The following is a 25,012-nucleotide window of genomic DNA, read 5'->3' as shown; positions in this document are numbered from 1 at the left end:
ACAGATAGGCAGCAAAATGAGGCAGACATCACCAGGCGACAGACAGGCAGGTTCATTTTTCCACTCTTCTCACCTTCCCACCGCTCAAACTGGATTTTGTTCGTTCAAAGCTCTCTACTCTATTATGAATTAAGAAGATGTTCCCCACATTCTAAAGCTAATTTAGTAGTTAGCCAAGTTCGAACGCTTGACCAATCATTGCAAGGCGACTGAAGAGGCTCTGTCATCAACCCTCTTTAGCGCACATTCCAGTCCAGCACACACCATTCCACTCTTCGAAACCCCATTTTAGCAGCCTGCCCAGCAACTGCCTTGAGAAGAATGCTACCCAAACCCCTTCTCCTGTAAGGCTCTCTCACAAAAAGATCCTCTATGTAAAATCCCGGCTTTGCCAAAAACATCGAATAGTCCCTGAAAAACAAAACAAAACCCACAACTGTCCTGTCGTTTCCCAGAGCCGAGATGAACGAAACCCTTTCTGGGTCATTCACGGGGGTTTTGAAGTTCACATTCTTAACCGTCTGTTCAAATGATTCATCTACGGTTTCGGGGTCGGGAAGTTGTTATGAGAAATTTCTAGCAGGAAGGTTGTGGGACCTTGGAATGGAGGTGCACTAAAGAGGGTTCCCTCCTATATTTCTTGAGTTTGGAATTTTTATGCTAGCAGTGACACATCCTTTTCAAAATCTTGTGGTTTTTCTCTTTGAGCATTTCATTCTCTCTTTTGATATGTCTCTCTGAAACTTCCAGTTCTGTTACCTCTTATTTTGATGCTTTGATGATATCCTTTTCCATAGGAATGTCTAAAGGAAAGTCACACTACTCAAAATACTGTTCAGGAATATGAGAATAATCTTGTACCTTTTCATTATGTGCCTCTTGCTCCACGGAATTGATTTATTGATAGACCTATTGTTGAATTTTATCTCATCCTAGCTTTGTTGGTGACAATTAAGGCTTTCTTGCTTCTAAGTTTTCCATTATTTTAGGTGAAACAAGGTTACTCTCATTACCCTGTTTTTTCATGCTTCTTTTTACCCTTATGTATTTATTTTTATTTTATTTTTTAAATATTTTAATCCCATAAACAACCTAGACATTGTCATGGTCAAAGGCCAATGAGGTTTGAACCTTATCATTGCGTTTTTTGTTGTTGGATTTTTGATTCCTTGCCTCTAATCGTAGATCTCGTTGGATTTTCATGACTTCATCAAGCTGATTTTTCCTTCATGGAATAGTATATGATAGCGTAGTAGATTGTTATGTTATTTTGAACATGCCCTCTTCATGATTTGTTGATGTTCACTGAACGATGTTCTGTCCTTTTATGCTTGTGATAAAGTGTTAACTGTCCTATTGCCAAAATCAACGTCGGTTGTTATCTTTTAGTTGTGTGTTCGGTGAAAGTGTTTATTTTGATCTTGTGTGCTCGTGTATATATGCGTGTTGATGTTCCTGGTCACATATAGTTTATGATCTGCTAGGACAATGATGGTGTTGATTAATTTTCAAAATTTTAATGTGGATGCTCTTTTTTTTTTTTCAGGTTGTTCTACAGTTCTGCTTCCAACCAGGATTGTCCATGCATTGAACCTCAATGAAGAAGACATAAATTCTCAGCCAAGCACACACTGTGGTATTTTTCCAAGCATGCAATTCTCATCCAAGCACACAATGTTTATCTATACAAATATTTTTTGTTTTAAAATGCATCATGGAAGTGATGGTCATGGTTGAAGACTTGTATTTTATCTAGTCCATGGTTTTCCAACTTCCAGTTGTACAACAAGTGATAAAGCTGTGATAGATTAATTTACCTTTTCTATAAGAATCATTACATGAAATGATGCTCTGGAAGCACGAGGGAAGTATTATTCAATACTGTGGTAGTTTCCACAGTCTTGAGGAAACAGTTCTAGCATTTTGTAATAAATTGAATATAATGAAATCCATTGCAGTGAATTTCTTGCTAGCAATCTGTTATATTCCAAACTTTTGATGTTCAGCTCCACTCCATTTTGGTATCTTCCTTTTTATGTCAGTAAAGCAGATCCGTTGCAATCACTGTACTTATCATTCCAATGGTAACCCCTTTAAATTATTAATTAACCAATTTAAGCTAATAAGGAAGATCCTTGCAAGTGTCCACTCTATTCCATCTATGTTCCTCGAACATGCCAATGAAAACACTGATTCATTCTTTGAAATCTGCTCCCCTCACCATATTTCCGTTGTTGATCAAATGGCTCTGCGATGCATATAGTAATGACAATTATTCCTATACCCACCTGCCCCTGATAGTTGAAATGGCTTAAGCATTTTCTAGGAACTAAAAAATCCCATGTTACATTACACTTTATAAATGTTCCAAGAATTTTTGTCCTTGCTCATTTCCCTTAACAGAATTTATAAAATATGACATCATTTAAAAATATCGATGGGGTTATTTGAAATAGAGTTTTAGGTTCTAGAATTCCACAGAAGGTATATTTAATGAGATTTTTTCATCATTTTTTTATATTCTGCCATAAGAGAACCCCTTTTTTAGCATATCCACTGGCCACTACACATTTCTGCCATTAAAAGGATTCAAGCTCATCTTTTAAGGATTACTAATGCTCAGTAAAAATGATCTTAGCATAAGCTCATTTGGTACGAGAAGGAAGCTCATTTGTTGTCATTCTTGCTACTCTCTTTGCTTTATGGTTCTTGTTATCAATCCTAAATAAACTTTTTGTTTTCTTCTATTGTTCATGGGAATATCTGGAATTATATTATATTCAGTTTGGTTTAGAATGGGAAAACAATTGCATCAAATTATATTTCTTTTTAAAGGCAGGAAAGATGGGTATATGGAGTAGACATAAAATGTTCATGCTATATTTACCGTGACTTTCACATATACCAATCAAACTACCCCATGATTCCAATTATACACAACTTGAACTTGGTAAGCAGGGATTACAGTAAGATTTCAATTATTTCTTTTATTGGAGAATAGTTGCAGAGAAGAGAACCCCTTTTTAGCATATCCACTGGCCACTACACATTTCTGCCATTAAAAGGATTCAAGCTCATCTTTTGAGGATTACTAATGCTCAGTAAAAATGATCTCAGCATAAGCTCATTTGGTACAAGAAGGAAGCTCATTTGTTGTCATTCTTGCTATTGTCTTTGCTTTATGGTTCTTGTTATCAATCCTAAATCAACTTTTTGTTTTCTTCTATTGTTCATGGGAATATCTGGAATTCTATTATATTTAGTTTGTTTTAGATTGGGAAAACAATTGCATCAAATTATATTTCTTTTTAAAGGCAAGAAAGATGGGTATATTGAGTAGACATAAAATGTCCATGCTATATTTACTGTGACTTTCAATTATACCAATCAAACTACCCCATGATTCCAGTTCTACACAGCTTGAACTTGGTAAGCAGGCATTACCATAAGATTTCAATTATTTCTTTTATTAGAGATTTGTTGCAGAGAAGAGAACCCCTTTTTTAGCATATCCACTGGCCACTACACATTTCTGCCATTAAAAGGATTCAAGCTCATCTTTTGAGGATTACTAATGCTCAGCAAAAAAGATCTCAGCATAAGCTCATTTGGTACGATAAGGAAGCTCATTTGTTGTCATTCTTGCTATTGTCTTTGGTTTATGGTTCTTGTTATCAATCCTAAATCAACTTTTTGTTTTCTTCTATGGTTCATGGGAATATCTGGAATTCTATTATATTCAGTTTGGTTTAGATTGGGAAAACAACTGCATCAATTTATATTTCTTTTTAAAGGCAGGAAAGATGGGTATATGGAGTGGACATAAAATGTTCATGCTATATTTACTGTGACTTTCACATATACCAATCAAACTACCCCATGATTCCAATTCTACACAGCTTGAACTTGGTAAGCAGGCATTACCGTAAGATTTCAATTATTTCTTTTATTGGAGAATTGTTGCAGAGAAGAGAACCCCTTTTTTAGCATATCCACTGGCCACTACACATTTCTGCCATTAAAAGGATTCAAGCTCATCTTTTGAGGATTACTAATGCTCAGTAAAAATGATCTCAGCATAAGCTCATTTGGTATGAGAAGGAAGCTCATTTGTTGTCATTCTTGCTATTGTCTTTGCTTTATGGTTCTTATTATCAATCCTAAATCAACTTTTTGTTTTCTTCTATCGTTCATGGGAATATCTGGAATTCTATTATATTTAGTTTGTTTTAGATTGGGAAAACAATTGCATCAAATTATATTTCTTTTTAAAGGTAGGAAAGATGGGTATATGGAGTAGACATAAAATGTTCATGCTATATTTACTGTGACTTTCTCATATACCAATCAAACTACCCCATGATTCCAGTTCTATACTGCTTGAACTTGGTAAGCAGGCATTATTGTAAGATTTCAATTATTTCTTTTATTGGAGAATTGTTGCAGAGAAGAGAATCCCTTTTTTAGCATATCCACTGGCTACTACACATTTCTGCCATTAAAAGGATTCAAGCTCATCTTTTGAGGATTACTAATGCTCAGTAAAAATGATCTCAGCATAAGCTCATTTGGTACGAGAAGGAAGCTCATTTGTTGTCATTCTTGCTATTGTCTTTGGTTTATGGTTCTTATTATCAATCCTAAATGAACTTTTTGTTTTCTTCTATTGTTCATGGGAATATCTGGAATTTTATTATACTCAGTTTGTTTTAGATTGGGAAAACAATTGCATCAAATTATATTTCTTTTTAAAGCAGGAAAGATGGGTATATGGAATAGACATAAAATGTTCATGCTATATTTACTGTGACTTTCACATATACCAATCAAACTACCCCATGATTCCAGTTCTACACAACTTGAACTTGGTAAGCAGGCATTACCGTAAGATTTCAATTATTTCTTTTATTGGAGAATTGTTGCAGAGAAGAGAACCCGTTTTTTAGCATATCCACTGGACACTACACATTTTTTCCATTAAAAGGATTCAAGCTCATCTTTTGAGGATTACTAATGCTCAGTAAAAATGATCTCAGCATAATCTCATTTGGTACGAGAAGGAAGCTCATTTGTTGTCATTCTTGCTATTGTCTTTGCTTTATGATTCTTGTTATCAATCCTAAATCAAATTTTTGTTTTCTTCTATTGTTCATGGGAATATCTGGAATTCTATTATATTCAGTTTGTTTTAGATTGGGAAAACAATTGCATCAAATTATATTTCTTTTTAAAGGCAGGAAAGATGGGTATATGGAGTAGACATAAAATGTTCATGCTATTTATACTGTGACTTTCACATATACCAATCAAACTACCCCATGATTCCAGTTCTACAAAGCTTGAACTTGGTAAGCAGGCATTACCATAAGATTTCAATTATTTCTTTTATTGGAGAATTGTTGTAGAGAAGAGAACCCCTTTTTTAGCATATCCACTGGCCACTACACATTTCTGCCATTAAAAGGATTCAAGCTCATCTTTTGAGGATTACTAATGCTCAGTAAAATGATCTCATCATAAGCTCATTTGGTACTAGAAGGAAGCTCATTTGTTGTCATTCTTGCTATTGTCTTTGCTTTATGGTTCTTGTTATCAATCTTAAATCAACTTTTTGTTTTCTTCTATTGTTCATGGGAATGTCTGGAATTCTATTATATTCAGTTTGTTTTAGATTGGGAAAACAATTGCATCAAATTATATTCCTTTTTAAAGGCAGGAAAGATGGGTATATGGAGTAGACATAAAATGTTCATGCTATTTTTACTGTGACTTTCACATATACTAATCAAACTACCCCATGATTCCAGTTCTACACAGCTTGAACTTGGTAAGCAGACATTACCGTAAGATTTCAATTATTTCTTTTATTGGACAATTGTTGCAGAGAAGAGGACCCCTTTTTAGCATATCCACTGGCCACTACACATTTCTGCCATTAAAAGGATTCAAGCTCATCTTTTGAGGATTACTAATGCTCAGTAAAAATGATCTCAGCTTAAGCTCATTTGGTACGAGAAGGAAGCTCATTTGTTGTCATTCTTGCTATTGTCTTTGGTTTATGGTTCTTGTTATCAATCCTAAATCAACTTTTTGTTTTCTTCTATGGTTCATGGGAATATCTGGAATTCTATTATATTCAGTTTGTTTTAGATTGGGAAAACAATTACATCAAATTATATTTATTTTTTTTAAAGTCAGGACCCTCCAAACTCCACAGGATCAGCCTAATACGGCAGCAAAATTTTATTCAGTTTCTTGGAATACGGCAACATTAAGTTCAGAGTATTTATTCCATTCGGAACTTTGATTTTGATTTTCTAAAATTCTTCAGCAGTAAACAAATTCTTGCGAACCTTACAATAATTCAGTAATTTTCCATAAAATCTTTACCGTATTCTTATTCAATTCATAATCCCGCGGGCGCATTTTGAGCCTCCCGGTCCCATCCCGCTGTCTTATTTCCTTCCAGTAGCCCAGCCAAAGAAGACTTGGGCATGGGAGACAAGAATAGCAGAAAAGAAAAGTCCGCTGCTCTCTTTTTTTTCATGTGAAGATACTGATTGACAAACGATTTTCCATTTCACTGTTGATGTCCAACACAGTACAGTATGTTAAAGATGTGAATATAAAGCTTTCGGATTTAAATTTGTCCATTCCACCTTATATAATATTAAATACATATGTAAAGCGCGTATTGATTTTTTACAGAATTAATTGATAGTCTGACCACTAAATTCATCTCCACTAGGTGAGGTGTTTGATTATTTGATACACTGATAGTGCTGCTGCCTTTTCTTGCAAGCAATATTAATTGCAGTGGCTATCAATGGCCGCTGCGTCCCTGCTGTGGCCAACCCACTAATAAATTGTGATAAGTTACGTGTGAGAAAGATGGGTCAGCAGGGCTGCTGGCATGAACTGCAAACCCACTAATAAATTGTGATAAGTTACGTGTGAGAAAGATGGGCACGCAGGACTGACTCTCACAACCACACACAACAACCTTCTCGCTCGGTCAATCAAAAATAATATTTATAAAGAGAAAGAAACATCGATGGTATAATCATGAGCTTGTCTGTGGAAAGTGTAGATTTTAGGTCAAATCAAACAATCCATGGGCAGTATTACAGTGAGCAAAAGAAAAGTTGTGCACGAGAAATTTGATTTACATCTGATGTTACAATTTATTAGAGTCAGATTCCTCATCCACACCCACCAATCACAGAGTTCCACATCAATGAAAAATTGAATTAGCAGAGTGTTACAAGCGATTGCACTGGGTTGGATTTATTAAATAATGAAGACGTCTGTTTGTCTTGAGTTTGACTTACCAAAATTTTTTAAAAATTGGTGAGTAATTATGCCTCGTAAATTAACAAATTCACAGGAAAAATCTAAATTTATCATCTTTATCGCATTTCAACATCAACAAAAATCATACTGCACTAATAATAAATCATTATAACAACCAATTGATTTTTAAAATGGCATATATATATGCCATTTTGAATATCAATTGATAGTGTGACAACCAATATCAAACTTTATATATATGCCATTTTGAAAATCAATTGATAGTGTGACAACCAATATCAAACTTCATACTTTATATATAACTTTATATATAACTTTAAGAATATATTCCAGCTTTTTTGGGCATATCATTATCTTTCACTAACAATAAACAGAATCACATATATGTTGTGGGTTGAAACCAGTTTTAGAAATAAATGATGTTATTGGATAAAATCAGTTTTGAGAATTAATTGAGGGTGTGAAATAACTACTACCAAATTTTATATCCAGTAGATTGTGTTTGATTGAATATATTAGGTTTGTTTTTAACAATAAACAGAATCACATATATGTTGTGGGCTGAAACCAGTTTTAGAAATCAATGATGTTATTGGATAAAATCAGTTTTGAGAATTAATTGAGGGTGTGAAATAACTCCTACCAAATTTTATATCTAGTAGATTGTCTTTGATTGAATATATTAGGTTTGTTTTTAATATTATTAAAAATTATAATTGATGAGTCTAAACAATTTAGTATATATATGAAAAAAGAAAAAGAAAATTGAGTTATAAATTAATTTATATAGAGTTATTTTAGTTCTTGATCTATTAAATTAGGAGAGATTAAATCTCTCAAAATTATTTTTTTTTTAGTGTAAAATTAAAGAAAGATTTGCACCTAAAAAGATTTGATTCCTTTTAGATGTTGGTAGAACCAGAGTTAAAATGGATACATACTAGTTTTGAGTAACAAACTAATAAAATGTTTCAAGTAAATTTTTTTTTTTTTCTTTTTTTAATTTTCACTTGTTTTATATAATATATACATAGTTAACATTGAAATTATCTTTTTTATCATTCATCTTTTAGGCATTATAATGTTAATACTTGTCCTTTCATATTGGAGAGTCATAAACATATATCCATAGGATTTTTAAAAATGTTACATGTTTATCTATGTGTAAGATTTTTAAAAAGGTTACATATTTATCTATATGTTTGTTTGTATATGTATGTATGTGTATATGTTTAGAATTATTTTTTATATCAATATTTTTTAAAATGTTACATGTGAACTTCATTTAAAGCATTAAACATTTAGATCTAAATAAATATACTTACCATGAGTTACTTCCAACCATTATTTATGTTTTCCTTGGCATTTATGTAAGAGTATAACTATAAATGTGTAGACTTACCAGTGGTTGTCATCTACCCAATTTATGTAAGGCTTTGTGTCTTAGCAAGCAATTATTTCATCTTATTCCTCTCATTCAAAGCAACATTATAGAATTCGATTTGCCTATTTACCACTATTAATTTAGCATTGACTAATGTAGGTCATAAATTTTTATGTAATTTTTGCTAGAGCATAAGTTATAACTTGAGTTGAATGGACTAATCGAACTTCTTTAATATGGGCATTGAAATACTTTATTTATGACTAATAGTAAAGCATTTTTTATTATTAATATATTTTTGTTTTAAATATTACATGTCAAATGAACATAGAATGAATTACACATCATGTAATATCAATAATATTATTTTTACATGCCATCTTCAAAATCCATATTAAATAGTGAAAGAATTACATATTATAACTCCCTAATATGAAAAAGTAAATTAAAGAATTTTTATAAATTTGATGTAAAATTAAGGCAGAAATTGAAGTATTTTATTTACAGTCGACATTGATTTTTTGTTAGTATTTTTTTTTGTTAATGTAAGTATTATCTCACTACTTTTAAATGTAACTTTAAGTGACAAGGTGTAAAGTGTATCTCATCACAAAGATAAATGATTTGACTGAAATTAATATATATAGATATATAATTTTCGATTAGAACTAAAATATATTTATTAAAAAATTCATTTCATTGCTCACAACAAATAAATATCTTTCATCGTTAAAAAATCTAGGGTTAAAATGATCATTTGATTATAAATATTCATTATTATTATAATAATTTTTAAATTTTTTAACTATTATTATTCCTTGTTTTTTAACTATAATTTTTTAACTATAATTATTTTGTAAACCTCTAGTTGCATGGATAACCCTACCTCCCAGTGACTATAGTTCAATTTACCCAGTTATATGCATGCAACCACAAGATCAGAGCCACTTTTTCAGGGCTAGGATCTAGACTTCTACCCAGAACTTGATAGAACTTTCCAAAATGATGAATGACACAAGGAAAAATAATTAATGAAAAACCTAGACAAGAACTTGACCTAACAAGGTCTGACCATGACTGACATTTAGTTAAACACATTGCAAACATGTAATCTACACGATATAAATGCATATCTGAACATAGGGATCTCATACTTATCTAAAATTCATTAAGAAGGTCTAATTCCCCCTCACAATAGTTGCAATCACATCTATTAGGTTGTGCATTCATTAACCATTCATTCACTAATTAAAACATAATGAGAGCCATAACTAGGGTCTATCATAAAACAATGCTTATAACCAGCATATAACCAAAATAATAACAGTGAAAGAACAACCATCAAAGCCACATAATAATAAGTATAAGTACTCATGAAAATAAAAGAGGAAAAGAGCTCTTATTAACATATGCAAAAGTCAACCAAGTTAGGGACTTCCACATACAACCCAACCATAGATTGGGATGAACTAAATCTTTCTTTCAGCCAATCACCACCATACCATATTCCAAGAATGAATGTGGGACTCACAACAAAAGAACCAGGGCTTCCTCAGGCTTTACCGCGTATCCCGTAATTTCCAGTCAAGGGATTTCTAGGTCTGAAGCAAGCACCTACCCAACCAGGCTTCACTGCAATCCCTTCATTACCTGTCAAGGGATTCCTAAGCCCAAACAAAGAAACATACAAAACTAAGCTTTACTGCAATCCTGCCAAAATCGGTCAAGGGATCACTAGGCCGTAAAAAAGCATGGATGCCTCTGGATTTCTTCAATAATACCTTGAGTAATTTTCCCATCTCCACCCTCATGCTTTACTGAGTATTTTTCCATTACTATTCAAGGGATTTCTAGGCCCTTGGGAGTTTTCCTGAGACCACCTCACTTGGTTCCAAAACCATCCAACAATTTAAGCTCAAACAAAGAGAGAACTCCTTCACATTATGGCTATCCGAAAATGGAAAGACAATGCTGAAACCATTGTCACACCTGACAAAACCCATGTCGGTGACAACAAGATAACTTAATACAGACATGCATGCATGTGTCCAAACTAACAAGGAAACCGTACATGCAACTCGATACCTGCAAGTGATCCCATTGTAGTGCTTGTTCCAACTCTTCCTTGCTTGACCTTTGCTTCCCTTTAATTCCTTGTCCTTCCTTTTCCTTTCTTTCTCTAATGCTAGAATGCTCATGATTCTCTTAGTGTGCGAGAGTATGAGAGAATAGAGAGAGCTCCAAAACTTAACTAGCAAAAGTCATCACATTGAAAAAACCCATGAACTGATCCTCAAAAACATTTTTATCACTGAGGCCTCTATTTTCTTCAATTTCCCTCATTTAAATATGTGACTCTTCATCTTTTTTTTCTCCCATTTTCCTTTATTTCATAAATAAAATGTCAATTAATGCCTCCTTTCCTTTTCAATGTCTTTGCCAATTTCCTTAGCCATAATAAACCAAATGAGCACCCATTAGGATTTTTTTCCCACCATTCATATTGGAACATGTGTCCTCAGTGTTCTATGACACCTACGACAAACAAACAGCTGAAAACAAAACATAATGCCTATGGAACTTTATAACCTAGCTTGTGGTAGTATTTACATTGACATCCTGCTGAAAACATGACAAACATACTATTTATTGGAACTTTATAACATAGCTCATTACGGTATTAACAATAACAACCATACATAAATATCTACATGTACCAAAACTCATTTTCCTCAACCGGTAAACAATGAAGGATACATATCTTGCATCAACAACAAGGGAATCTAGAGGCTCACACTTCCACTCTAAAAGTAATAATAGTATTCACCTCCTTTCCAGGAAGTCCAGAATCTATTGCCAAAGTCAAACTCTGCATCTAATAGCCAATGCCAGGATCCTTGCGCTACATGTTCTCTCAGTGAACAGTTACCGACTCATTATTCTAGCACACACTCCCAATGTGCTTTTGATTCTATTTGGAAATGTTAATGACCAAAAGAATCCATCCCTCGGCCTTCCCTTCTTTGCTAGATAGTCCCTTGGGAAATCCGGTAACCCCCTTCCATTCAGTCACTCACCTTCCAAGTTCCCTGACATCCTCTTTCCCGGGAAATCCATCCCTTGGAAATGTTTTCTCGCATTGGAAGGTCTAATAACCAAGGGATTATACCGGTCATAACATGCTCATGGAAATCGATGGACACTATTGGGTACCAATGTCCCACAATGGCCCTGCTCCTAAAGGCTTTACCAACACACTATTGCCTGTTCTAATTCCTTTTTGTTATTGCTTCTAGTTATATCGCAGTTAATCAAACCACCCAAACTGGGAATTTCCATGCTTTCCTGTACCAAGCACATAATAGTCATTAGACTCAAAATGAATTGAAGTAAATTCAAATCATACCTCATTGGTAGCTCGTCAATAAGGTACACTTGCAATTATGTTTACTTCCTATCACAACAAGTCAAACTAGCTCTTTGATCAAATCATCATGAATAAACATATCACATCCGGTTAGCTCAAAATGCAACCATCATAGATCAAAATCATGAATCACATACAATCATCATAAACTAGAATCATAAATCACATGTAATAATTATTAATTAGAGTCTAGATCACATGCATAATGAACTAAAATAAAATAATTATACGTATACTTCAATCAGTTATTTTCTTCCGCCTTTGTTCTTTCTGTGCAACCACTGGATTAGTTGCCACACCTGACAAGCACCAAATACTTCTCTTCTCTTCATTCACATACACATACACAATGTACATCACAACACATGCATCCACACACTATGTACAACACCACACATTATATATACCTTCACCTTGTATATATCATGACACATACACCTACACTTACACCTGGTGTACAAAACAACACAATACATAAACCTACACCCGGTGTACACCACAACACATAGACCTACACCCAGTGTACAACACCACACAAATACCTACACCCAGTATACAACACAACACATACACCTACAACCGATGTACAACAAAACATATACATACACCTACACTCGGTGTACAACACAATACATATATGTATACATAGTACAACACAACGTATACACAACACCACATGCATGCAACAACGCATGTACCACATGTACATAGCATCATATATACACAACACTGCATATACAACATGCACACAATACCATATGTGCACAGTACCACATATACAGCGTGCACTCAATAGTATATGTACACACTACCACATATGCAATAGGCACACAACACTATACATACACATGACCGCATATGCAACATGCATATAACACCATATATGCAGTATACACAACACTATAGGTACAACATAAAGAGAGCCTGGCTCCCAACAGTAATTTATAAAAATATTTAAATAAACAGACGTGGAAGCCAGATTCACATTAAATAAACAAGCTTAGACGTCCGAAGAGCCATTCTATATGACTAAAGCGCAGAGTTCCTAGTCACGACCCTCCAAACTCCACAGGATCAGTCTAATACGGCAGCAAAATTTTATTCAGTTTCTTGGAATACGGCAACATTAAGGTTAGAGTATATATTCCATTCGGAACATTGATTTTAATTTTCTAAAAATTTTGGGCCGTAATCCAATCTTAAGTGAGAAGATGCATGGCCTTTGAGGGATCCATAAGAAACACAGAAAATACATTTTATGATATGATTGCCATACAACTATTGGGTTGTGGACAAGTTTCTCTTATACATTATGTCGAAGACACAGATTATATAAAAAAACATTATTTTGCACTTAATACATTACCCATCTTAGGAATTTAATGAAAAATTGAATTAGTAAGCGATTGCACTATGTTGGATTTAGTAAATAATGAAGGCTTAAAACATCACCCTATAATGTGTGTTTTTCTTGAGTTTGACTAACCAAAAAAATTTAAAAATTGGTGAGTAATTATTCCTCATAAAGTTACAAAGTCACAGTGGCTCTCATTTATCATTTAAAAAAAAATCTAAAATTATCATCTTCATCACACCTCAACATCAACCGTAACTTTATCACATCTCGACATCAACAGAGATCATACTGCATCAATAATAAATCATTATAATTACATTTTTTTTTTTTGAAAAAACCCAATATGGGGAATTAATTAATGGTGTGACCACTAATACCAAACTTCATATTTTATATATAAATTTATACTTTTTATATATGTGACTGTGCTATATGAATATATTCCAGCCCTTTTTGGCATATGATTATCTTGCACTGTCAATAAATAATCAGAATCACATATGTAATGTTGGCTGAAACCAGTTTTAAGAATTAAATGATGGTATTGCATAAAATCAATTTTGAGGATTAATTAATAGTGTGCACCTAACCAATACCAAATTCTATATATAGTAGATTGTGTTTATATGAATATAAAAGTTTTTTTTTTAATCTTAGTGAAAATTATGATTAATGGGTCTAAATAATTTATCATAATTCAATATTATATTATTATATCTATGGTAGGTATGGTATAAAGTATTTAGTTTTGTTTTTAACTAAAAATTTATATCATTTATTCATAGTTTAATATTAATAATTCAATTTTTGTTATTATTTGTTATTATTTAAATTTATTTATTTGTAAGGTGATTGGTTGAGGTTTTATTATGGGGTTATTTTAATAGCTTCCATTTCTATTAGTTATTGATTTTTTTTTTTAGGTTTATTTCTTTTTTATTTAACTTTTAATTTTTTTTTTTATTATTTCTATTTTCTTGAATTATAATTTGTTCACAATATTTTCAATTTAAAATGAATTATTATTATATTAAAAACATATATATATAAACACACCCAGATATATATATGTGAATATAAAAAATATTAATTAATCACATTTCTTAATTTTTGGTGATAACATTCAACAATACATTGTTTTCTGAGTTGTTTTATTTTTGTTTATATTGAAGTTTTAATATTTAAAATATTATAGAAAAAATTACATATACATATAATATATAAAGTATAAAAAAGTAAAAATAAAAATGAATTATAAATTAACTAGCATAGATTTATTTTAACTCTGGATCTACCAAGCCAATACATGCATAGTTAACATTGAATTTTTTTCATAATTTATCAACTACACATTAAAATGTTAATACATGTCATTTCATATTGGAAAGTCATAAACATATATCCATATGATTTTTAAAAATGTTACATGTTTATCGATAGGCTTGTCTATATATGTATGTATGTGTATATGTTTAAAATTGTTTTTGTTATTAATATTTTTTTAAATGTTAGATGTCAACTCCATTTAAAACATTAAACATTCAAATGTGAATAAATATACTTACCAAGAATTACTTCCCACCATTATTTATGTCTTCTTTAGCATTTATGTAGGAGTAAAACTATAAAAGTGTAGACTTACAAGTGGTTATCATCTACCATATTTATGTAAGGCTTTGTGCCTTAGCAAGCAATTATTTAATCTACTCCACAATTCAACTTATTCATCCCTACCAAAGCAAGATTATGGAATTCGATTTTCCTATTTACCACTATTAATTTAGTTACTTCATAATTCAAGTTATTCATCCCTACCAAAGCAAGATTATAGAATTAGATTTGCCTATTTACCACTATTAATTTAGCATTGACTAATGTAGGTTATAAATTGGTACACAAATTTTGCTAGAGCATAAGTTATAACTTGAGTTTCCCTGTAGCACTTGTTTAATATGGTTATTCAAATACTTTATTTATGACTAATTGTAAAGTATTTTTTTGTTATTAATATATTTTTGTTTTAAATATTACATGTGAAATGAAGATAGAATGAATTACACATCATGTAATATCAATAATATTATTTTTACATGTCATCTTTAAACTCCATATTAAATAGTTAAGGCATTACATATTATAACTCCCTAATACCAAAAAGTAAGTTAAAGATCTTTTTGTTTTCAATTACTTTATCTCTATATAAAGTTGTTGTAAAATTAAGATAGAAATTGAAGTTTTATTTATAGGGGACACTGATTTTTTTGTTATTAATATTTTTTTAATTTGTTAATGTAAGTATTATTTTACTAATTTTAAATGTAACGTTAAGTGATAAGGTGTAAAATGCATCTCATCACAAAGATAAATTATTTGACTAGCCTTTCAATTAGAATCAAAAGATATTTATTTAAAATTTCATTTCATAGATCAAATACCCCTAATATTTAAAAAGATCTAGGGTTCAGATGATCATTTTATTATAAAAATTCATAATTATTACGATCATTTCAAAAAAAAAATATTATTGTTGCTTGTTTTTCCATCTTTTCAATTTTAGTTTATATTCAAGTTAGATTTGACATATAGTGCCTGAGTTGTAAATGCACATTGTTTTTTTAGCTGAAGCAAGAGTCGTGCCTTCTATTCATATTAACTAAAAAGGATTAATTACATAAATTACAACCAACCCTAAGGAATCAGGGGACATTGAATTAGCTATCCCTCCTAGGGAATGGGCCAAAGAACCCAAGGCTAAATAGTTGAGCCATGGGCTCCCACCCCTACGTCCTCCAAAATACAGATGCAATTTGATCCATCACAACGAAGTGAAACAAGGCATACAAGTTGGCACTAAAACCGGACCCGAAAAAGAATTAAAAACCAAACTATTTAGATTTCGGGTCCAAAAAGTGGCATAAATATAGCGTATGTGGTCCGCCCGAAATTCATTGCTACCTGCCACTAAGCTGAACAAGCACAGACGATAACAATAAGGCATAACTCTGACCCGAACCCACCAACATGCAAAATGATCTTGGGTCGTTGCTTTGCCTCGCAAGATCCAACAGTTGATGAACATATCAGATGAAAAAGAAGCTCGGAGAATACCTGCCCGATGAGGGTGGTATTCTCTCTCCTACTAGAGCCACGTGTTGCATGTTGAGTGGCATTGGGCTCAAATATTTGAAACCACTTTCCAGAGTTGAGAGCTTCTGATAAGCCAAAAACCACCTTGAGGGCGGTATTTAAACTAAAGGTAGTAATGAGGAAGGTTTCGATTCCGCTGAGGAAGCAAAGACTCTGGTCTGAACCCATCATTCTGCAATTTGAATCTCCACCCTTGATCCTCAACCGTTTGATCCAACGGATGAGAGGAGCGATTCCTGCCATTCGAGCATCCAAAAACATGTAGACCAACCTCGCCAGTTCGCTGTATCCATTGCCAAAAGTTATATACCTATGGTGGGGTGTTGTTGTTCCTTCTAATTGGAGACTCTTCACCCCCTCTTCCCACCAAGTAAAACTGAGTTAATCTGAGTTAGGAGAAAGTTTTGAAAAAATCCTTAATTTGCGAATCATCTCCCACCCAAGAACTCTCTGTCTGAGCTGTTCTGGATTGATAAAGCTAACAAAGGCTTGTGTGCCATTTTCAAAATTACCTCTAGAAAACCCCTTCATGTTGATTATGTATCTACAAACCCAACCTCCGCTACTGCTGACATTCTCTGTTCTAATGTATCTCTCTGTCCTCATTCGCCTGGTTGAGACAATCATCCCTCAATCTACCCCGAGGAACCTCTTGCCATATGTACTTATTTCTACTTTTAGTGTAGAGAGCACCTTTGTTGGCAAGTATGTCTGCCAATTTGTTGGTTGTCCTACGCACATGTGTGAAGCTTAAGGTTCTCATGTTTTGAAGGTAGAGATGGATTCTTTGATCGACCTACAAAAGCCTCCAGTGTCTCGAGACCTTTTCCGAAGCCGAACCACAACAGATTCTCTTGACCGAATTAATGATCAACTCAAAATTTGCTTCAATTATGATATTCTGAAGATTGTTGTTCTTCAGGATTTCTAAACATTGCTCTAGTGCCATTAGCTCCGCCATATTGTTTGTGGCTCTTCCCAGACTGAAATGAAAAATGTATTGTATGCAACCCTTCTCATCCCTTATTACACCACCATAACCAGCCATACCTGGATTTCCTTTTGAGGCCCCATCTACCGTACATTTCATAAATCCCTGAGGGGGAGGATGCCAGAAATCTTTATCAGTGACCAGTTGCTTTACCAACCTGTTCTTGCCCTGAGGAATAAGCCGTTGCATACCCAACTAAAGAAGTATCTGCGCATCAACATTTTAAAGGAGAGTTGTAGGGGGTGTTTACATTAAAGTTCCAACTGTCTCCTTGAGCTGCCTTAAAATTTGTTCCATGATCGTCTGGGAGGAACTTTTTTTATTTTTGAAAATTCTATTATTGCGTTCTTTCCAGACGTCCCATATTAGGAAGCTTGGAGTTAAAGCCCAAGCTTTTTTTATCGTTTCATAATCAGATAAGTTCCTCCTCCAGTTGCTTAGGGTGTTGGTAATGCTTCCTCTGTCCCTGTCTGTTTGTCTAAATATTAAGGCAATACCATTCCACAATGCGGAGGTAAATATGCAGGTGTTGAGAAGGTGCCCCATTGTTTCCTCTTGTGATTCACATGGCTGGCATCTGGATGGGCCCAAAACGCCCCTTTTCCGGATATTCTGCCATGTCAGAATTTTCTTATGATGTACCAGCCACATGAACAGTTTGGTTTTCATCCATCCTTGGTTCCTCCAAAGATTCTTCCAAACCCAATCCGGTTTTGTGGAATCAAGCTCAAGGGCTATGCATTTTGCCTCTTTAAGGTTAAAGGTGCCTTCATTGTTAACTCCCCATCTAAGTTGATCAGGATCAGCTGATATCAGTATCTTTATTTGATCCAGAATGACCATTAGAGCACCAGCCTTTTCTTTCAAGGGGCTATCATTCCTGTATTCCATTTTCTTCCAGGTTCTCCATTTTCCTTCACTATTTGTCTGATCCCAAAAATCATTTACCTAGAGTAACCCTTTGTTATCAGTATCATTCTTGAGATCCACAAAGTCCTCTCTTAACAGCTTAGGTTCCTGTTGCCATTTATCCTCCCAAAACCATGCCAGGTCTCCCACTCTAATCTCCCAGAAGCTATTCTTTTGAACTATGTCTCTATTTTCCCAAGCTTTATTCCAGATGTGGGAGCCTTTTATGATGCTAGACAGTCTTATGTGGTCCTTGTTTTGCCAATTGCTTTCATATTTCTGGTTCCAAATTTGAGCCCAAGGAGCATCTGAATCTTTTATCCATCTCCACCATAATTTTGCCCCCATAATATGCACATTGTTATTATTGGTGCAATTATTATTATTTTTATATGTTAAGAACCAACTTAGTGTCAGTTGTGGATATTTACTTGATTACAGATAAAGGAAAATTTTATGGATGGAAATTTATAAATTTATCTTAAAGTATAGAAACTTTCACCATTCTTACTAGTTCCTAAAATGTAAATTGTAAAAAGTTTGTTAATCATTTTGTAAAAATATTCAAATTTCTAATGATTTTATATAGTATATATAAAATTTTGGCAATTTTCAAGGTAAAAAATTTATCCTAAAAAATATAGACGAAACACTTTTAGAAAAAATGAAAATTAGGGGGCCCTAAAAGGAAATTAGTGTGGAAAATTAGTCCATTTACGAAATTTAGCCCCTAAATTTGTCCCTCTTACACGTCTATTGCAACGAAGTTTTGAAAAATGATTGAAGGGTTGGGGGAATTTTTAATGGACTTTAAACCTAAGAAAGCATGAAATATATGAGATTGATCAAAACCATAAAATTTTGTTTTGCTAAATTTCAATAACAACTAGTTAAAAGAGTTTTAATACATGGGAGGTGTGACTTTTGAGGTTTGGATGAGATTAATACATATAAATTGTAAGAATGACCCTTTGTGTAAACGATATAAATACTCATAAAAATTCCTAGCACCAAGCTTAAGGTAAAATTTGTATTAGTGAAAGTGCAAGCATGTTGTAACCACCCCTACCATATCTACCCACTTTCACTAGTCTATAAGCGTAAACATGAGCTGAGGGCTAGTATGAAATGACTAGACCTCCTAAGTATAGTTAAGGAAGTGGAATCAACAAACTAAAACTTTATTTACCTTCTTTGGGAGCTACAGGACCCCTCGGAGCTAAGCAACCACTCCAAGTACCATAACCCTAAGATAACTTTTTTTTTTCACTGACCTAGTCTATCAGTCGCATGCTTAACAGGGCAATCCATCGATTGTAAGCCTCCAATTGCATGGATAACCCTGCCTCCTAGTGAATGCAGTCTAATTTACCCAGTTTTGTGCATGCAACCCCAAGATCTGAGCCACTTTTCAGGACTAAGATCCAGACCTCTACCCATAACTTGATAGAACTTTCCAAAATGATGAATGACACAAGGACAAAGGCATTAATGCAAAACTTAGACAATAACTTGACCTAACAAGTCCTAACCATGACATACATTTCATTAAACACATTCCAAACATGTAATCTATAGGTTATAAATACATATCTAAACATAAGGGTCTCATACTTAAAAAATGAAACAAATCCTCCTCTAATTGAGTCGAGAGTTTGACTAGATCTCATAAATGTTAAGTTGTATATTTAGGTTAGTTATTTTAGTTTTTTGCATAATTTTCTTACAGTTTTAGGTCGAGTCTTTCAAATGATCTCATCACTGAACCTTCATTTCATCCAACTGGTTGAATGAAACGAAGCTGGGGGGGCATGCGCTCTAGCAGTTATGCTTAGGGGGCATCAAGCACAGTTTTCTCTCTATTTCAAGCTTGTGTAAAAATGAAATTACTTGGAAGCATAGTTTTTCTCTGTTTCAAGCTTTTGTAAAAATGAAACCTATCTCGAGTCAATTTCAGTTATTTTCAAGACTCGTTAAACTCATGAAAATCCCGAGATTATTTTGCTATCTTTCATTCTCGTAAAACAAATGAAAATGCCGAGTTCTTTCCGTCTTTTTCTGCTCGTAAATTAAATTGAAAGTCGGCCATATGAGTACATTTTTATCCCTTTTTCGAACTCATTAAAATTTACGAAAAAGTGAAAACCATGAGTACATTTTTATCATTTTTTCGAACTCGTTAAAACATACGAAAAAGTGAAACCGCAGAGTCATCTTTAAGCCCTTTTCTGACTCCTAAAACATGAAAAGATTGCCGAGCGTTTCTTTTACACTCGTTAAAACGAAATTAAAAGACGGTCCCCTTATAGCCCTTTTCTGACCGTAAAAACAGGAAAAGATTGCCGGGTTTTTGTTGTTTCAAACTCGATACTAGAAATAAAACGACGTGTCCTTGATCGCTTTTTACTTTTCAGGTCAAAGACACTAACTATGAAAGTACTCCTTGGTCGTTAAAAACCAAGCGGTTCTCTCAAGTATTATTTTATACTTTTCCGGGCTTGGGAGACACAAATTTACGAAAAAGTTCAACCTTGGAGTCTTCTTAAGTTTTTCAGACTCTCTAAAATTGAAAAACGCAGAGTTTCTCCTATACTGGACTTATTAAAATTTCACAGTAAAGGACCTGTTCGATTACAAACATGAACGGACCACTCCTTCTTAGGGTTCGAATCTAAACTAAGTTGGACTCATCCGAAGGATGAGCTTATAATCAAGCATATGTTATCCTCCTCAAGCTTGTAAAAAATAAAGAGGTACTTGCCAGAAATGGTGGGGGAAAAGAGAGAAAAATGAGCCTATTTGTTATCCTTTGTCTCGAAGAAACCTTATCACCACTCTTGAACACGACACTTTTCATTCACCTGGGTTGGGAAATCCTTTGCCTAATAGTTGATCAAACCACATTGAAAGTCTTCAGTCAGTTTCCGGGTATTAACTTTGGGTCAATTGTCACCAAGCCATCTGTTGTGTCATTATGTGTTCAAGAGGTCACTGCAAATAAACCATTCATCTGCAAAATATCTGTCATCCATATTGACCATCCCTGAGTCAGTCCTTACAGCTACATTTCTTCAACTTGATTTATGATTTCGTGTTGTGGGCTTGCCTACGACGGATCGCTTTCTATCGACATCAGCACATTATCTAGAAATATGATCTAGAAATCGTCAGTACCTTGAAGTCTGCATGCATCAATGGCAGGTTTCTCGCCTTCGACGACAGTTTACATCATTGACTTTCGATCGAAGGATTCCGTGACATGTTCGACATCAACACATTCATTCACATCTCATGGATTGTACTGGGTACTTTGAGAACCATTGACATCACTGGTGGTCTCTCTCACAATTGTTAACAGTTTACATCATTGACTGGTAATCAAGTGGTTTCTACCATGTTCGACATCAACTCATTTATTCACATGGATAGAATCGTACTATTTCGGGAAGTAGAATTGAAGACCCTGGATCTAGTTTCCGCCATCCAGGCTGCGAGGAGTTTTGTATTCATTATATAGTAGACTAATTATAAACAGATGGCTGCGTCCATACTGTGTCTACATGAGTCTATGATTATGATGTATTGCGAAATCATTCCTGTATCAGAACAATAGTTAGTTTGTTAGTTAAAGTTTTTAATCTGAGTATGGGAATGCCTACCTCAGTGATGATATGATCTTATATATGTATTTTGTGTTGAATATTTGCAGGTTCCGACTGGGCTCTCCACAAGATAATCCTTGAAATGATAAAGTACTTCACCCTTCCTAGATGATATGAAACCCTAATCTACTACAGGCTTCGCACTTTAGGGGGCAATCTGTTACACTAAAATTTGTCACCATGACTATTTGCAGTCAGTATGGCTCCATCAACTGTCATACTGTCCTCCTTGGCAAGTCTTATACCTCTGCTCCTCATATCAAACTCCAAGAAAGAGAGAAAGTCCTTAAAAAGTCAATTAACTCTGGTTACGCAGTTTCTCTTAGCCTTACCTGCGTGTACGCACCTCAAGTTCATAATACTTGCGTACTTGTACGCTCTGTCTGTAAAGGGGTGGGTGCGTACTCCTGTAAAGGTCAAAAGGCGCGAGTTTTACCTCAAAAAAGTTACTTGTGGTCGAATCTAGAGCATTCTAGAAGATGGTTTGACGTGTATTGAGCGCTCCAGATGGTTCATGCATCCCTATGAAAGAGGAACTTATCCCATCAAGAGGGGAGCTATCCCATTGAAAGAAGGGCTTATCCCATTGATGGTGGACCTGATTAACTTCCTCCAAAGCAATATAAATACAGGCATTGGGCCGGAGGGAGGGGAGGTTGAAAGCTGAAGATTCCTAAGGGTAGATGCTGCTGGAATTAGGACTCCCTTATAGAGCTTGAGAGGAGAGATTCCCATCCTTTCCTAGCCTTATTTGGAAGTGGGTGAGCTGATCAAAGTAAAGGAAAACTCTTGCTGGACCCTAGGAGGGACCTGCACAACACCAAGGCTCAGGTTGTAATGGTTTCTTTTGTTTCCACATAATACAAATAAGCTCACTTTTCTCAACAGATTGTTATACATGATTTGTTTCATATACTCCTTGGTCTGTATGATGAATATGTGTTATTTTATAAGTTATTCAGGTGCTATGTAATCTTTTGGCTTGTTAGTGAATGCAGGTTTCAAAGAGAAGGAGGAGCTCATCCAGATCGGCGAGGCTAGACTACTACAAAGCGTTGGACTAAAGGTATGTTATGAACACCTGATTACTTGTATTCTAAATGCATATTTAGAGAAAGGTAGTGTTTACTTGTCTTGTTTGTCACTAGAAAGCCTTAGCTTCTAGGGAGGTCGGTTTTGTCCGCAAAATTGACTCTTTCCACATGACAGGTCACATTTATGTTTTTCCAAACTTTATTAATTCTTAGTGTTTTAAAGTGAATTTGTGGTGAAAAATTAGAAAATAATGTGCATAGGCTTATACCTAACAAGTGGGTTGAGATTTTTGACATGTGTAGGTCAAAAGGAGGCTTCTAGAAGACCTTTATGTGGCACCAAAAGGCCAAATTCTAATTTGAGTGGAGAGAATCATGGAATCATGAGGATATGTGTCACATCTCCTAATTGTACTGAAACTCCAAGAAGACATGTGTCTTATCAGTTCCTATTTTGATTAGGACTCTAGAGGTAGAGGGAGAGATTCATGGACTCTCATTAATGAGATGGTTTCTCATCTTTTTTTATAAATAGGAGATCTCTCTCCTTCATTTGTTAGCTTAGTTTTTTAGTTCTTAAGCTTGTAGCATTTTGGTATCTCTTTAGCTTGGAGTTTGTAGTTCTTCCTTGATGGCTTTGGAAAGCTTTGGAGAGCTTTGTTGTGCTTTGTAATTTTTAAGAATTTGAATAAAGCTTTGATGTTCTCAACATGGAAGGAGATGTGAAGTAGATGTGATGGAGCACATTAGAATGTAAGGTAGAGTAGATTTTGTTTTGAAGTTTTGCTTTGATTTCATTTAAGTATGTCATTTTATTGCTTTCAAGTTTGATAGTTTAGATTTTCCATTTATGCAATTTTAATTCATGCAAGTGTGTTCAACCAGTTGATTGTAGAGTTATCTAACTGTGTAATTTATGCTTAACAAAATATTCCAAGAAAGTAGTCTTCCTATTTTCCAATTGGTGAATTGAAGCATTAGAGAACACAGTAGATTAGTTTTTCTTTACATGTTCTTGCTTTTTGCTTAGTAGGATAATCATTACATAAGTTCATGTTTCATTGAGTCTTTTTAGTTCCTTAAGAACGAAATTAGCGATATGTGAAGTTATGAATGGGATTTGATTTGTTTACATGTTCTTGCTTTTTGCTTAGTAGGATACTCATTACATAAGTTCATGTCTCATTGAGTCTTTTTAGTTCCTTAAAAACGAAATTGGTGATATGTGAAGTTATGAATGGGACTTGATTTGTTTTTAGTTTTACTTTTGCCTTTAGTTTAAATTGCAGCAATTTTATTTTTCTTGCTTTCTTTTTTTAGATATTTTGCCAGCTTAGATTAATCTAACTGTTCAAAGTTTTGATTTGTTTCATTTTCTCTTTTTCTTTATTAGATTCTAACATAAGAAACAAAACCCCCAAAAACAACATAAACTATAAAACAACGAAGTAAGAAAAAATGTTAACTAAGCACATATGATGCACCACACTTCATCAGTTTACGATACCCGGATTGATAATTTATGTAGAGCAATTTAGGATACTAACTTGACTAAACATTTTGGTGCCATTTCCGGGGAAGTGTAATTAGGAGACCTTATTTCTTACATCTAAAAAAATTAATAATTTCTTGAGTATGCTCTCCTTATGCACTTTGTGTGATCTGGAGGATCAAAAAAAAAATTGTTATGTTAAAAAAAAAAAAAGAAGAAGAGAAAAATGGGACAAAATAAACTTCATCATTTCATTTGATTCAAAAAAAAAAAAAATCCAACTGCTTTGATAGGT

At 33.9% G+C, this 25,012-nt stretch overlaps 1 pseudogene; it reads right to left on the bottom strand.

Moving 5' to 3' along the window:
• Positions 1-236: 236 nt before the first annotated feature.
• On the bottom strand, positions 237-18,511 carry LOC149223770 (GCN5-related N-acetyltransferase 8 pseudogene; annotated as a pseudogene).
• Positions 18,512-25,012: the final 6,501 nt, after the last annotated feature.

The sequence above is a fragment of the Pinus tabuliformis genome, chromosome Q (genome assembly GCF_031772625.1).
Source record: "Pinus tabuliformis cultivar Carrire ecotype Pingquan chromosome Q, CPIR1, whole genome shotgun sequence".
Taxonomy (NCBI): Eukaryota; Viridiplantae; Streptophyta; class Pinopsida; order Pinales; family Pinaceae; genus Pinus; species Pinus tabuliformis.
This window is presented reverse-complemented; position numbering and strand designations above follow the sequence as displayed.